Source organism: Chelonia mydas, chromosome 17 (genome assembly GCF_015237465.2).
Source record: "Chelonia mydas isolate rCheMyd1 chromosome 17, rCheMyd1.pri.v2, whole genome shotgun sequence".
In the NCBI taxonomy this organism is placed as follows: domain Eukaryota; kingdom Metazoa; phylum Chordata; order Testudines; family Cheloniidae; genus Chelonia; species Chelonia mydas.
This window is the reverse complement of record NC_051257.2, coordinates 2,846,575-2,862,821: the sequence shown is the minus strand read 5'-3', so window position 1 is coordinate 2,862,821 and position 16,247 is coordinate 2,846,575.

Below are 16,247 nucleotides of genomic sequence, written 5' to 3'. Positions count from 1 at the left end.
TTCAAATGCTGTTACCCAGTGATGCCCCATCCTTGGTCACCATTTAGCTATACTCTGTGTACACATCAATATATTTTTCTCAGAAATTGCCCCTTAATCGTTCCTGAATTCTTTCCAGTTTCAGGATTTATCGGTTGCTGAGGAGTAATGATGGTTGAACCTAAAACTGTTCAAAGTTTCGACTTGGATAAGGGCTGGGAGTGTCAGGAGAGTGGTTCTCTGGGGAAAGGTCCTGTCCTTCCTGCTAACAGTGTGGCCAGAATAGTCCCGCGCATGATACAGAGATTTGAGTGGGGTTCAGTACGAGTTTGTACTTAACGAGAAGCACTTGGCTCATCCCTATACCGGAGGCCCTGGAGTTGTATGCAGTAGCATAGAAGCAGGCTCCTTGGTATTTTCTAGTGAGGGATTCTCCTCCCCGCTCTGCAGCATGATGCTTCTGCATTTGCAGCCCAGAATTGTATGGACTTTTCGGCCACACTCATAGCAAGCTGCTATCCATTTCGCTGTTTGCTGTCACTCATGGGTCAGTTAGCGTTTCCGTTTTTCTCCTCCCATCGGATTTTTGTTTTGGTGCAGTTTCCCCCTCCCCCGACATATTAGCTTGCATTTGTTCAGGAAGAATCTCTTTTTCAACCTCTATTTCTCACTATTTTCCTGCCCTGACTCATATCACAACAGTGCGTGATGGCGTCATGCCCAAGACACTGCTAAGTATCCTTCTTCCTTCCCTTAATATCTGCATCACAAAGTGTGGCCGCAGGGAATTACAAGGACCTACGTATTTTGAGGACTTAACAAACCAACAATGGGAAAAAAACAAAATATCCTCAGGCGTGCTGAGATGTACTGCTGCTGATTAAAGAATGATCTAGTTCGCCAGAGTGGTTGAGTACAATCCACCTTGTTTTCTGCATCCAATCACCACTGACTCACTAGTTCCACTGAGCTGACATAGCAGAGGAAGAGGATCACACACTAGGTAGATTTGCCCCCTGCACACCCACCCGTGCATCCCTTGTGACTCTGCTCTTTGTTAACTTGCTGCTGCCCCAGCCTCAGCGCACACACCTGGCACAGTTACAGGTGTCCAGGCTACGAAATCCTCAGGGTTTGGTCAGTTTTGCCCTGCAGTACAGTCTTTAATTTCGCACGCAAAATTCAAACCCAGCCTACATTAAGAGACGCTCCCTGCTCCAGACGTCATTGCTTGAATCCACATGAAGCCCAGAGGGTGGAGGCAGAGGAGACGAATGGAGCCATGGAAATCCAGTCTCACCTGCTGTTGGGAAGAGGCAGTAGGATGGGAGAGGGCTGGAGAGGCTGGAAGGAGGGAAGAACGGGTATAAACTTGAATTCAAGGAAGACTTGAGAGTGCAGGCCCAGGGCGTGACTGACAAGTGTGAAGTTAAACTGCTTCTGTCGGAGTACTGACGTATCTGCAGGGGGTGGGGATCTACATATCTCTGGTCCTGGTGCTCCTGGGCTCCGGCTTATAGGCATGTCACGGAAACCGCTGCTGGTCCCAGGGATGCTAAGAGGAAGGTAATAGCTCACTGTGAGGCCCAGTGCAATTGAACAGAGAAGCTCTCGGTTTTGTGCCAGTGTGCTGTACGGCCCCCTCACCAGCTGCCTAAAAAAGGGCTGAGAACTCATGTACTAGGCAACTTGGTTACAGTTACTCGTTCACTGTCAGTTTCACAGACAGATTCTGCAGGAGAGGCTAGATGGATTGTAGCACAAACAGAAGGAAGAAAGACAAAATTCCTGATGTGAAATTTGGTCCTGTGAAGTGAGGAGTTGACAATGGAAGAGCCCCAGTGACTGGGTTAGTGAGTCCAGCCCTAGTCCTGGAGCATCAGACACCTGGCGAGGAGAGCACTGGATTCCACGTTTAATTATGGTCTGTTGGCCGGCATCTGAATTCAGGACTTTATACCCTCAGATTCACAGCAGGTTCCTCACTGACGGCACTGGGAAGTTTGCATGAAGATCAGTCTTCATGTGATGAATTATCCACATTCCCCTTATTGTCTCATTCACTGTCACTCCGGGGGTGTGTGTGTGTATGATCTGCCCCCCTTTAGGCCATTGCTCTTTTGGCTCTGCGCTTTAATTTGTTCCCATCTATCCTCTCTCTGCTTCATTCCTCCTCCCTGCCTGTGAAAGTCTGCTCTGTTCTTCCTTCTGCATTTCCATGCCTGCAGCAATTCCCAAGTCCCATGAGATTCACTCCCACTTTCCTGTTCCAGCCGCTAAACTGCCCAGTAACGGAATGCGTCATGCTGACAATGAAGTGTCATTGCTGGGCTTTACAGTTGATGCTCCAATGAGATTAACAGGGCACAGGGGAGTTCACACCTCGGAGTCATTGGTTTCAGGCTGTCCGCACACTCAGGCAGATGTTGCATCAGGTACCCTTCCCAATGTGAACCAAGTTTATCTGTGGAGCCAGGAGGGCTAGAAAGTTACTTGTTTCTGAAAATTAAAGCTTAGATTCTGCACAATCTGAGTATGTGAGGCTGCCTGCATAAACAAACAGGTGGGCTCCATTTGGGCCATATATTTGGCATCCTTGCTTTAGTCTACGTAAGTTTGGTCCTTACAGCTTTATGAAACCAGTCATGGCTCAATAGTTATGACTGAAATCAGCAAGCCTGCTTTAAGCCCATTTTTGAAAATATATGTGTTTGTTAAAAACACAACCAAGTTTAGCCAAATGCTTGGCCTCAAGCCAAGGCAGAAAAACCTTTTCAAAAAGCTGTAGCAAGTTTTTTCTTCAAATAATTTTTAATTAGCTGGCAATGAAAAATCAAATATCTATATACATAATCATGACAAGGAACTTGAGAAACGGAAAACACGGTTCACCATGCCAATCTGATCTCATTTCTGAGGAGGGACCCTCTGTTTCAGGGCTTTTTACATGAAGACAAAAAACTGAGATCCTTTACAATGAAGCCCAGGATGTATCCCCCATTGTCACACTCCCAGGTTCATCCTGTTCTGAAGCCAAACTGTCTGGATCATGCTTTGTACAGGTTTACAGACTGATCCTTACAAATAGCCTTGATGTAACTGGAATTCCAGCTTGGAGCTCCTTTTTGGTGATGTTTCTTTTTCTGCAGGATGCCGTGATGTATCTTATATACTTTCCTTCGTATTTCTTGGCATGAGAACAAACAATAAAATGTAACATGCATGGTCAAATGTGAGCGTGCTTGTTCTGTCTAAATGAGAAAAGAGCCAGTGGGTACCGACATGGAAAGAAAGCTGCAAACCTGGACTTTAGTCCTTGTACCTGGTGATAAAGACGTTGCAGGGAGGAAAACTGAGAGGTAGAGCAGATGGAGGAAAGAAATAGTCATAAGGGTCCAACCAGGCTAGTATTCTGCCTGTAGAAGTAGGCAACTCCCAGTGTTTCTGTGGACGGTCTGACAGATCTAGCCACTTGTGTAATGCTGTACTTCTGTTTGGGTGCATGAGCAGAGAGAATCATTCCTACCTGCAGCTCAGAAAGCCACAATAAACAGGGACCTGAGAGTCAGGAAGCCGAGGGTCTAATTCCTACCTCTGCTTTGTGGACATTCGGCTGTGTGACCTTGGGCCAGTCTCTCCCAGTCTGGCCTTCAGCTTGTCCTGAAAAGTAGGAAGAACATGCTCACTTCCCAGGTGCGTGGAGAGGGTACATTAAGAAGTGGTATTCATTGCACTGTGCCCCATAGCAGAACGTTAGCAGGAGAGAGACATGGGAAGGCAGCATGCAAGGAGGGTTGGGGGGGTTTAAGTAGCTTTTACTCACTAACACAAATCTCTCCTGTTGGGAGTGGGTGTCAAGAAACTTGCCCTGGAGATACATTTGGAAGGCAGGCAGGGAACTGAGACGTCCCATGGACTAACCCACAGCGAGCTGCTCTCCGCAGCACAGAGAGAGGAGGAGAAAGAAGCTTTGGGAGGCACGTGCTGGCCCTGAACCCAGGCAATCGCTTTAGCAGAGCATGCTGGGGTTCCATGTCACATCTCTGGGCTTGGAGTGCGAGCACAGAGACTGCACTGGTCTAAATACCCGGGAGATCAGCTTAACAAAAGGAAAAATGAAACCGTGCAGCGTTGGTAGCTGGAAAGGAGCTGCTGGGCCACGTAGCCCACACCTCCCTAGAAGTTACACCATCTGTTCCTGAACGAGCTGGGAGAAGAGACTGAACAGAAGCAGGTGGGTGGTTGCTGTAAATAACTCGGGACCCTGCAATAGATAGTACTACTTAACATTTATACAACGTTTCCCAGGGGATGGTAAGAGCCTGATTCCCACTTTAGAGACGGGGAAACTGACCTGCTGTGGCAGCGCAGCAGAAGAATTCATTGTTCCCGATTCCTAGCCCTATCCCCAGGATCATCCTTCTTCCCAGTAACTGGGGTCCTTTTCCTTTTTAACCTCTTCTGCAGAGTGAAAGCATTGCTACTTTATTTTTCTTTTCCTTGTGCCCGGCATCACCTGACGCCGGGGACACAGCTGCCAATCTCTCACTCTCCTGTTCTCCATCACATTTACACAGGAACAGATTAACACAACTTGAATATTCAATGCCAAGATGACAGCTTAAAGAAGAACACCCCAAGGAGGCAGAACATCCTTTGCATTACTTGGCTGAAGGAAGAGTAAAGAAGCCCAAAGCAACGCAGAGGTCAGGTTTGACAGCCCTGAAGAGGAGAGGAGGCCAAACTACGAGGTCACTTGGGAAATGGACTTGGTGACGGGGCCTGCCCTGGTAATGCTGCTTTTCCTGTTAGCAGAATGTTGTCAGTCAGCGGGAATGGGGCTCTGAACCATACTGGGTTTTGCTGCACTGAAGCTCAGTATTACAACGCATGAACTAAGGAGAAGACAAAATGTTTGAAGCCTGTACTAATTCTAAGTTCTGCTCTTGCTGCTCCGTCACACACACAAACACCTACAGATTCTGGGGCTGACTTTCAAGGGTGACTAGTGATTTTGGGTGCCCTACTTAAGAAGCCACAATGGTGCTCGATTTTCAGTGAGCGCTGACCCACTGAAAATCAGGTCCCTTTAAGGTTTCTCAAGCTGGGCAGCCAGTACCACCTAGTCACTGTCAAAAATGATGGTTCCCAGCAAGGACTTCTCAAGCAGTCAGATTAGACTGCTGCTGAATGGTTCGGCCCTGTGTACTGAGGCCTCAGTGGAGTTTACTCCTGTCTGATGCCCCAGCTGTTTAAGGTTACTGGCTTATATTAGAGCAAAGTTATCAACAATCTGCCTCTGCAGTCTGTCTGTCTCTTGCACCCAAATTCCTTCATGTCAGCTAAACACGAATGTCTGCTTCTGGCTGAGTCTAGGGTGCATTCCCTCCCCCACTTCCCAACATCAAGGTGAATGCGTCTCGCCTCCAGCTGCCTTGATGCAACGTATCCACTTCAGATCCATATCGGAGTAATAGCACTGAACGGAAACAACCACTTCATCTTAATTCTGTGCAACATCAGCATTGACATCGGGGAAATTCTTCCAGCTGATGGTGTGAGTCAGCAACGGGAGTACATAAGGACCTGGCCTGGAGCACAGAATGGCAGATGGAATGCTGGTGAAGAGACAATGACTACAGAAAGAGCAGTTGTGCCAACTTCCACACCCCAATGGCCAGGTGAATTACGGAAGCTTCCGCCTCCCCTGAAGTATTGGCACCAACACACTGCTGAAGCCACAATCTCAGGCTAGTTGGACCAGGGCTCCACCACTTCAGGCCGCTCCCCAAACAAAGGAATCTGCAGTACGCAATATTTTAAGCCAAGTCTGCAAGCACTGCAATGAAACTGAGAATCAGCAACTTATCCTTCCAAGGACTGACCGCGCTGGTTTCGCTCGGGATGCTGTTCAGTCTTTGCTGATTGGAGAGTATGAGAGAGAGAGATGGAGAGCAAGCGTCCAGGACTCCTCTTTGCTCTGACGACCCAGTCCAAATCCTTCAATGCCTTGGGTTGTGCACGCTAAGACACGCCAGTTACTTTAACAGCAATGTTACATGAAAGAGTTCTTTCCTTGTTAGGGAAGTGAACTGTAATTTCTTCTCTCTTGGAAAACAAAATAGGATGCTCAAAGCCGCAGAGGCAATTAGATTCAATCATCGTGAACTCTCATGGAAAGTGCAACTCTGCTCTCTGTGTGCTGGGAATCTCTTCCTTCTATACAAGGAACAACAGAGGAGGAGGAGTAGCTATGTTGACCAGTAACCTCATGAGAGGAAACATCCAGAGGCCCAAGTTAAAATTACGTATGGCACTAAGTCTGTGCTAATGCTTTCTATCGAGTTTAAAATGGAAGATTATATACATTAAAGATGGGAAAGATACATTAACCTTAATCTAATCCATCCCCAGCTAGTGCAGGACTGCTCCCTACAGTGTATTTCCCTTGCCAAGCCAAGATACCAACGGTATAGATGTCTGCCTTTTCCCTTGAGAGACTGCTTTAAGAAAGCTCATGAAGCAAACCTTTCTATTGGACCTGATTAAAATGTCAGTTATTTCTTGTAGGAAATTTTAGAAAACACATACATTTGTTTTTTAAGTATCATGCAAAAAATAAAATTTTTAAATCGAAAACCAAAACAGGTTCAATTTTTGAGAACCATTTTTGGTTTAAATGTTCGAAAACCAAAATTTTATTTCCTTTACTAAAAATCAAACTTTTCCCCCACACCCCCAAAGAACATTTTGGTTTCCATTTTTTCATTCAAAAAATGGAAAACTTTGACCAAAACGTAAGTTTTCTGTGAAAGCTTTTCTTTTGGTCAAAAAAGCATTTTGCCTTCAATGGCTCTGGGTTTTTACATTAATACATTGATCTAACAGATGAAGATTTCAGGCAATTCCAGTGAGCAGTGGCCTGTTTAATTAAAATCATCTAGAAAATGTGTGCGTTACACCCCTAGAACATCTCTTCAGATTCATATAAGTTAGTATGATTAGAACTGGCTGGTCCTGCTCTTCACATGGTCTCCCCTCTGTAGGACGGCACGTTGCTGCCTGTGCTTTTCACAAAGACTACCCAAAAAATGCAGAGGCTCCAGGTGTGACGAGGAAGGACCATGCTTCCGCCACAAACTCAAGAACTGTAGGACTTCTCGTGTCGACAAACTGGACTTCTCAGGAAGGCCTGTTGCCCCAGGCCTTTGAAAACATTTCTTTACGCGCTATCCAAACCACTGAACAAGCCTCACTGAAATGCATAATGTTGGCTGCCATGCGGGAGAGGCAGGGTTGACTCTGAGACCGTTACCTTGCCTGCCGGGCCGGTGGGCACAGCACAGGCAGCCCCAGTCGCTGGGTGGGCAAGGAGCGAAGGCAGCTTATCACTCAGTGAGGCCACAGCACGTTTACACAAAGGGCCTTCGGATGCTGCCACCAGCAGCAATGCGCTGTAAAGCCCCAGGTGTCTCAGGCCAATCTTTAACCTATCTTCGACCCTCTCCCCATGCCCCTCGCATGGACTTCACTCCCACCGAACTCAGCACCCGAGGAGAAGTAATTAATGCTTCTACAATCAGGGGAGAAGGACGTCACAATGGAGAAGACTCAAGGGCCATGTAGCGTCAGAATCCCCTTGCCCAGAGCGTTAACGGGCAGCATCAGCGAAACGTCACTGAGACAGCTGGGCAGAGGCAGAACGTCAGGCTGGCAAAGACTGAAGCCGCCAGCCCCTGCCCAGATGCTGCACTAAAGGGATGGGAGTGCCAAGTGCTTTAGCCTCCTGTATTATTAATATGCCGACCTGATGTGCCCATGAATAATAGATCCATGAGGAAATGGCAAGGGCGCTACATCTAATTTCCATGGCAGAGATGGTTTCAACCAAACATTTTGTTCACTTCTGAACATTCGTCTTTGCTTAATGAATTTGCATCAATTCTAGTTCACGGGGGCGGAGGGAGGGGCAAAGAGAGGAGAAACTTAAGTCAACTCTGCCACTGCCACGTGCCAGGCTCTGGGAAGTAAATTTGGAGGCTGAACACAAGACACTCAGGCCTTTTCTATAGTATGGAATTGCACCGACGAGAGCGACCCAGATGCCAAGCGTCTGCAGAGCCTGTGCAGCATGGCCCCTGCCCCACAATGCCCAGCACAGCAGACGCATCCTGTCTATGGTACGCAACATCCGTTAGTCGCTTCATTGGTTTCTTTTCATGGCTGCTTCAAATGGTTCTGTCCTGTACAAGGAGCTGTGCATGCAGCACCATGGGCAGGCATTGTGCCCTGCTACACCCCCATTCTGCAGATGCCATGGCTGGCAGAGCAGAGACCAGCTAAGTGCCGCCTTTGCCACACTCAGGCCTGCCAGCAGCCAGCGAGTGAGCGAGTCACGGGCCAGGTGATGGAACCAGCGTTCTGAGCCGTGGAAGCTGTCACTGAAGTGGGGGCACAGGCGAATTGTGGGATTGCAGTGGGAGGATGCTGTTGAGGAGCTGTCCCTGAAGCCAGGCCATGCTGTTCCTAAGCCTCTTACACCCCATTCCACAAGTGCCAGACTGACAACCCTGCAGCGCCAAACCCTCTCTGTTCACAGAATGGAGGCCGCAGGAAGAGAAGCTTCCCCCATGCTGCTCCAACATGGCAGGAGCAGGGGGTGTGTGCATCAGTTTCCAGGCACAGGACCAGTTCAAATCCTTGCAATAAATGCAGAGGTTCCTGACAAGGGGGCCAGACTGGGATTTGTGTGGAGGATCCATATCCGCCAGCTTTTGGACCAAGCCCACCAGCGCATTTCGCATAAGTCCAATGGTAAGAACAGAACAGCGGTGAACAGAATCTGAGGAGGCGACCTCCTGTCCCATTCCCAGGGCCCAAGCCAGCCTGTCCCTTTGAAGACGACCTGACAATGTGTATTTTTTCCTCTCTGCATCACCAGTCACTAAGTGCAGTTGCTACGTTCACCTGAAGGTTTCTAGTTTGAAGCTGTCACTGTCCCCCAGGAGTATAAGAGAGAGCTGTGCAATGGCTCAGAAATCCTCACAGCACGGGCCACTGTGCTGGAAGCATGGCTGACCTTTCCTTGTGCAGCCTAAGCATTTCCATCAAGTCTCACACAAGTTTGCTACTGAACAGAACACTTGCCACATAACCTTCAGTAAAGGGATGAGTGGTTAGAGTTTATGTGACTGAAAAAGCTAGCTTGTAAAGATCATGGGAATTGCCACAGGAGATCAGACTGACAGTTCACCCAGCTCAGGACCTTGTCTTTGATGGTTGTCCCTGCTGTATGCTTCAGAGGAAGGCAAAAATCCCCATAATACACTTTTCAAACTGCGGAGTACTCAAAAGGGAGGATTTCTCCCTGATCTCAGCTGTGCTTAGCTAGGCTCTGAAATGTGAAGATTCATGACACGTGTCATTTTTAGCATAGCTGGTACAAAGACAGATGCTGCTCTTGGTGACATAAATGCGTACTACGTCTGAAACGTGTTGAGGTGTTTAATCCAATAAGCTCGAGCTGGAGGTTCTTTCAGAGGAAGTGCCTGTGGCAGTACAGGACACTCACCACCACTCGAGAATGTTTAATCATAGACTGGAGGGAGATGCTTCCCACCCCGCAGAGCTTTGGTCTTAGGCCCCATTTCATAAACTCGTATCATTATATACTAGTCCACTCCAAGTAGCATCAATGCAAATGGATTATTATTTCATCAGGGCAGAGGGGCACGGCCGGGGAATTCACCCACTCTATTGTTATTCACTGCAGGCCTAGAACCATTCACTGAAGTAGCTAGAAAACCATAATAAAAAGAAAGGCGTAAGGCTAGGTAATAAGTTTAAGATACCCTGATGTGCTGCAGTATTTTAACTCTAAGGGGTTTGTTTCGTTTGCAAAAAGTACCATGTACAACCAGCAACAGCTGCAGCTTCCCACGGAAGATTTAAGCACTGGAGGATTCCTTTTCCTGGCCCCCATTTACCAACGAGAAACTCTCTCATCTGTATTAAAGATGTAAAGTCTTGACATGAGGCAAAGGTAAATGGGAAGAGGCCACAAAAAGGAGAGGGAAGGTGGCCCACAGTTCTGAGGGAATGAAGATGAGTGTATGGCAGTGGTATACATGTTACCAGTTGGGGAGATAAGCCATCACCTGGCCCCACAGGATTAGGAACAGCGGGGGTTGACCAGGTCGCACTGAGGCTTGTGCCCTATAGTGAACAGAATGAACCACTGGTGAATTGATCATGTCCCTCACTGGCCTATTTCCATAGTTATCGTAGGAAATAGCTAAACTTTGTCAAATCTCCAGGCACAAAATCACCTGGTTACTCAGTCCAGCCCCTCGCTCCTTTATGAAACACTATCATCACTTGGAAATGAGAAGGTATCAAACCATTTGAGGGTGATTTGGAATCCACCTTTACCACATCTGCAGAAAGAGTTGCAATACTTTTAAACAATATCTTGAACTGACCTCTTAATTACACATGGGAGTTGATGGGAGAAGTGTGTGTGTCTGTACACGCACGTTGTCAAGGTTCCTTCCCCACTCTGAACTCTAGAGTACAGATATGGGGACCTGCATGAAAACCCCCTAAGCTTATTTTTAACAGCTTAGGTTAAAACTTCCCCAAGGTACAAACTATTTTACCTTTTGCCCTTGGACTTTATTGCTGCCACCACCAAGCGTCTAACAAATATATAACAGGGAAAGAGCCCGCTTGGAAACATCTTTCCCCCCAAAATCCTCCCCAAACCCTACACCCCCTTTCCTGGGGAAGGCTTGATAAAAATCCTCACCAATTTGCATAGGTGAACACAGACCCAAACCCTTGGGTCTTAAGAACAATGAAAAAGCAATCAGGTTTTTAAAAGAAGAATTTTAATTGAAGAAAAAAAGAATCACCTCTGTAAAATCAGGATGGTAAATACCTTACAGGGTAATCGGAATCCCTCTAGGCACAACCTTAAGTTACAAAAAGACACAAAAACAGGAATATACGTTCCATTCAACACAACTTATTTTATTAGCCATTTAAACAAAACAGAATCTAACGCATATCTAGCTAGATTACTTACTAAGTTCTAAGACTCCATTCCTTTTCTGTTCCCGGCAAAAACAACACACAGACAGAGAGAACCTTTGTTTCTCCCCCCCTCCAGCTTTTAAAGTTTCTTGTCTCTTCATTGGTCATTTTGGTCAGGTGCCAGCGAGGTTATCCTACTTAACCCTTTACAAGTGAAAGGGTTTTTCCTCTGGCCAGGAGGGATTTTAAAGGTGTTTACCCTTCCCTTTATATTTATGACACACATATAGGAGATAAGAGGATATCTCAAGAGGTTTGGCTAATAATCCAAACATTTTGCCAGCAGGGGAGGGTGTTAAGGTTTCCTGCTAACTGCTACTAACATTCCTTCCTAGGCCAAATCTGTCTGGCTACAGCTAAAAGCCACAGCTTGAGAGCAATGACTGTAGTGGCTTTTCAGTTAACTTCAACACCAAGAGACAAAGCGGATAGTAATATGCAGCACTCAAGGGCCCAGCTGCACACATGGGAATGATTTGGGACTCAGACCAATGCACAGAACACCCTGGATAACAGCAGCCGCCTCAGCAACCAGAATCCAACCCGAGACCCAGAACAGCAACTTCGGGTGACTGGCAGGGCTAAGTGCCATGTCAAACTGAAACCTTTATTTTACACAGTAGCTGCTCTCAGTTTTGCAGTGCTCCTCATCTCATGCACTCAGCCACCTGCTCCATCTTGCCACCGATCCATCACACAGGCCTCTCAATAACTCCCAAGTACTGTTCTAAATTAAATACACCTGTCCCATGTGCTGATGTTTCAAACTCTGCTCCACGTAAATGTAACCCAGGTTATCGGTGCCTGATGGAGACGGGAAGCTCTTTGGAGCTGGGATCAGGTTGTTTTCACAGTGCCATACACTCTAGCTGCTCTTCAGATAATAAATGAGTGCACTGGCTGTTTGAACAAGACTGCTCACAAATGGCAACATCCATCAATGTGCAGGATGGGGGGTCGCTCTAGACAGCACCGCCGGTGCCTTGGATGCAGCACACTGCCTGGCTCTTAGAGCGTGCACCCCCAAAACAACGGGCATCACGTGGGTCCAGCTGTTGTCACCCGGATAGTAGTGTCATAGCAACCTTGCCTTGCCAAAAGTGGCCTTGGCTCCCATCTTAAAAGAGGAAACTAACTTCTTTCATGCCTAGCCGTCCGTGTCAGCGAATGGAAATGATGGCTAAGGGGCGCCAAAGCCTGCCAGCCTCCCATGGCAAAGCTACACTAGATGTAGCAGCTCACACCTCTGCCAGATGCACCAGCACCCAGCTACCTGGCATACAGCCGCGGACCAGAGGGGTAGGCATATGGGCTGAGGCTTAGAAACCCACTCTCTGCTCCTCCCTTTCCGCAGATACTCTGCAGCGCAAAGCTTTGATTGGAATGCCCCTGGCTGGCTGCTGCCACCTTCCATGCCAGCTCTGCTGAAATTACAACAAAGAATTTGCCTGGCAGATGTGTATACAAAGAGAGCCAGGAGGGAGTTAAGAAAAGAACAGTAAATATTTTAGGGGCTGGAGATTGTCCATATATATGGCAGTCCTGGAAAGAATACACTGCACCTGTGTTCTGCAAAGGTGATCAACTGATTTCCAGGTGAAGTTTAAGGTGCTGTTTTGACCTATGGAGCTCTAAATGGTTTGGGTCCTGGCTGCTTGAGATGCCTCTTTCTCATATGGCAGTTGTGATAATCTCGGGCATTCAGGTTAAGAGGCCCCAGATCTCAAAGGGAGAGGGTTGCCAGCAAGGCATTCTTGGCTTGAGGTCCTCAGGTTTAGCGCTCACTTTTGCCCTGGTCCAGGTGAACCCAGCATTATTGATCTTCATGACAGATTGCAAGATTCACCTATTTTCCAAGGGGGGTTAGTATGGGAGATGGACAGGAGCCTGTGGCTGGATTTTGGAAAATCCTTCCTAGGGAGGTTTTTCGAATGTCTGACATCTTGGCTGATGTTTAGGTTTTTGCAACGTGCTTAAAGAACTTATTGACAGCTTCAGTGGACAAGTCTGAGTACATGCTTGTTACCATCTGCATCTGGGGAATTTTAGCACCTGGAACATTACCAGACTGGATAAAGCACTAAGAAATATACTGTAGGGAACAACTGTGCATTCTCAGGATAATGGACCAAAAGAATAGCAGGACCTTTCCCACCTCCAATATGACTCAAAGTGACGACTCATAGGAGACAGCTGTAGTTCAGTGATATCCGATCAGTGTAAAGTGTTCTGAGCACTTCAGCCACCAGCATGATTCTGAATCAAAAGCCATAGCTTGGTTCCATGTGCCTCCAGAAGCATCTAGGAGGCCAACCACAAACAGGGAGAGTTTAACTGTGTAACAGATGGCTTTTGATCACTGCCAGGAATTAGAGAAGAACTCACCAGGCGCAGAAAGGACTAATATTTTGCAATTCCTCCTGCTCTAATGCTTTTAGTTTCATAGTTTCGTTTCCATGAATGAGTGAAGCAATCAAGCAAAAGTTGGCTGGAACCCTGAAAACACTTAGGAGAAGGGAGAGAATGTTCAAGTCCTTACAAAACGTTAACACAGGTGTTGGGCCAGAGATCTAATGGCTACTGCTCTGCTCAGCTGTGTGGGAGAGCTCGGTTCCATCTCTGGTCCTGATTTCTGCCTTTGGAATGCTGCAGTCGTTACACATTCTGTCTTGGATGAGAAGAGCACCAGACATAATTCCAAAGAAAACCCCTGGAGCGGGGCATGCTGCTCCCTTTAAAAACATATTCAATTGGTCCTGAAAGAGAATTCCAACCCGAACATATGAGAGGTTAAATGCAGAATTTAGCTGAAGATTGCAAGTCTCTAGGGTAGGGACTGTGTGTGCTCACACATGAACTGTCTGGCACAGTGGTACCCTGGATTCTGACTGGGGCCTCTGGACAACACAGCAATATAAAATAAATGCCAACTTTTGACAAAATGATGCTGTAATTAGATCTGAACTAGAGACCACAGGTGACAATGTATATCGCTGAAACGCAAGCCAAACATTTGGGAAGAAGGGGAAAGTGTGTGACAGGATGTACAGCGTGAGAAAAGGGAAGATAAAGAGAACATACAGGATGCAAGACTTCGAGGAAAATGATTATAGACGTTGACACCAAAAACACACCACTGATTGATAAGGGATACTCAAGGGAAGCTGAAGACACGAAGATGATGAGAAAATGACTGGTGATTAGAGAACAGCAAATGTTTTCTCTCAAGGACGTGGGGGGAACATTAATTACAGTCAGAGACCATGTATCCAGAGAGAGTGCCCAGCATCACTAGCAGTGCTAAAATAATTCATGTAGTGAAGTCCAACAGCCTTAGTCTTGAGAAAGGAAGGAAGGAAGGATCTGGAGGGCAAGGGAGAAGTTAAGGAAGCCTAAAAGAGGTGGCAAGAGGGTAAAGCATGAGATGTGGCAAGAATCACACATGTAACCAGAAAAAGACAGGAGATCAAGACAAAACAGTCCACAGGAGTTTCTACAGTTAAAAAAAAAGGGGGGGGGGGATTGGAAAATCTGAAACTAACAGGCAAAAATGGCACAAACCAGAAGAGCTGTAGATTTATTCAATACATTGTCCGTGACTGGTGAGGATTTTGTTTGTTTTAATCTGATTGTTGGATACTCAATTCATAGTAATGCAGAGGCGGGATTTTGATCGGAAGGGCCCACAACAGACTTTCTACCATGATAATTGACATAAATAGGAGTCAATATGAGAAAGATTTTAGTGTCACTGGGATTCAATATTAAGTCAGCAGAGGTAAGGCAGAAGTGGTAATTAATTTACATGAACCCATGCTTATAAAATAATTATGAACACATCCAAAGGAATGGGGAAGATTAAGACATGGATAAATTCATAGCTTGTTCAAGGCATTCATCACAGAGACTAGACTGCCCCTACATATTGCCCGCACAGCATTTACGTCTGAAGCACTGCATTTTGGATAAATAGTAATGCTTGGATAATTTTTTGAAAATGTAAACCTCTACCTGTAAACATTGAGTATTTTCCCTCTCAAGACCTTGAAAATTAAATCCATACGGCAGCATGCGCTAAAGATCTCCCCAGTTTCAAGGAAACAGTAGATAAAACACAAAAAGCCTATTAACTCCTGCCTCTCCTTATGAATGTACAGAAGAACGCTCAGTTCTCTGTCAACAAACCTTCTCATGGTATTGCAACAGGATTAAAGAACTGGAGCACAGCTCATCCATAAGGCATCAACTTCTGCGGCATTCGATAGCATCAGGAGGGACATCAGATTTTGATAAGAACAACAGTCCTATTGAAGGTTGATAGTTAATAAAAAATTGTACCCTTGTGCTACTATAAATTATTGACTCTATAGAGCTGGAAAAAAGGATGCAGATCTATAAATAATTTACCTTTTTTATTCCAAACGAAGATGGAATTTTATGCACCACTTATTACCAGCACTGGAAGTGCAAAAACAGTGCATTCCACTGTCTCAGGGGGAGATGAAACCTCCAGATCTTTAAAGCAATACATGGACTTTGTTAGCTTTAACTGGAAACATGTGACCAAAACCCTTTACTACTCTAAAAATGTGTGTTAATTGAAGTGCCTCATAAGCAAACCTAGGGAAATGTGGATATAAGGTGGGTGTGTAACTGGTTGAAAGACTACTCAAGGAGTAGTTATCAATGGTTTACTGTCAAATTGAAAGGACATTTCTAGTGGGGTTTCACGGGGGTCTGTTCTGGGTCTGGTACTGTTCAACATTTTCATTAATGACTTGGATAATGGAGTGGAGAGTGTGCTTATTACATTTGCAGATGACACCAAGCTGGGAGGTCTTGCAAGCACTTTTGGAGGACAGGATTAGAAATTCAATTCAACCCTAACAAATTGAAGAACTGGTCTGAAATCATCAAGATGAAATTCAATAAAGACAAATGTAAAGTACTTCACAACTATAAAATGGGGAATAACTGGCTAGGTGGTAGTACTGCTGAAAAGGATCTGGGGGTTAGAGTGGGTCACCAGTGGAATATGAGTCAACAATGTGATGCAGCTGCAAAAAAGGCTAATAGTTTTCCGGGGTGCATTAACAGGAGTGTCATACATCATACACAGGAGATCATTGTCCCACTCAACTCTGCACTGGTGAGGCCTCAGGTGGAGCACTGTG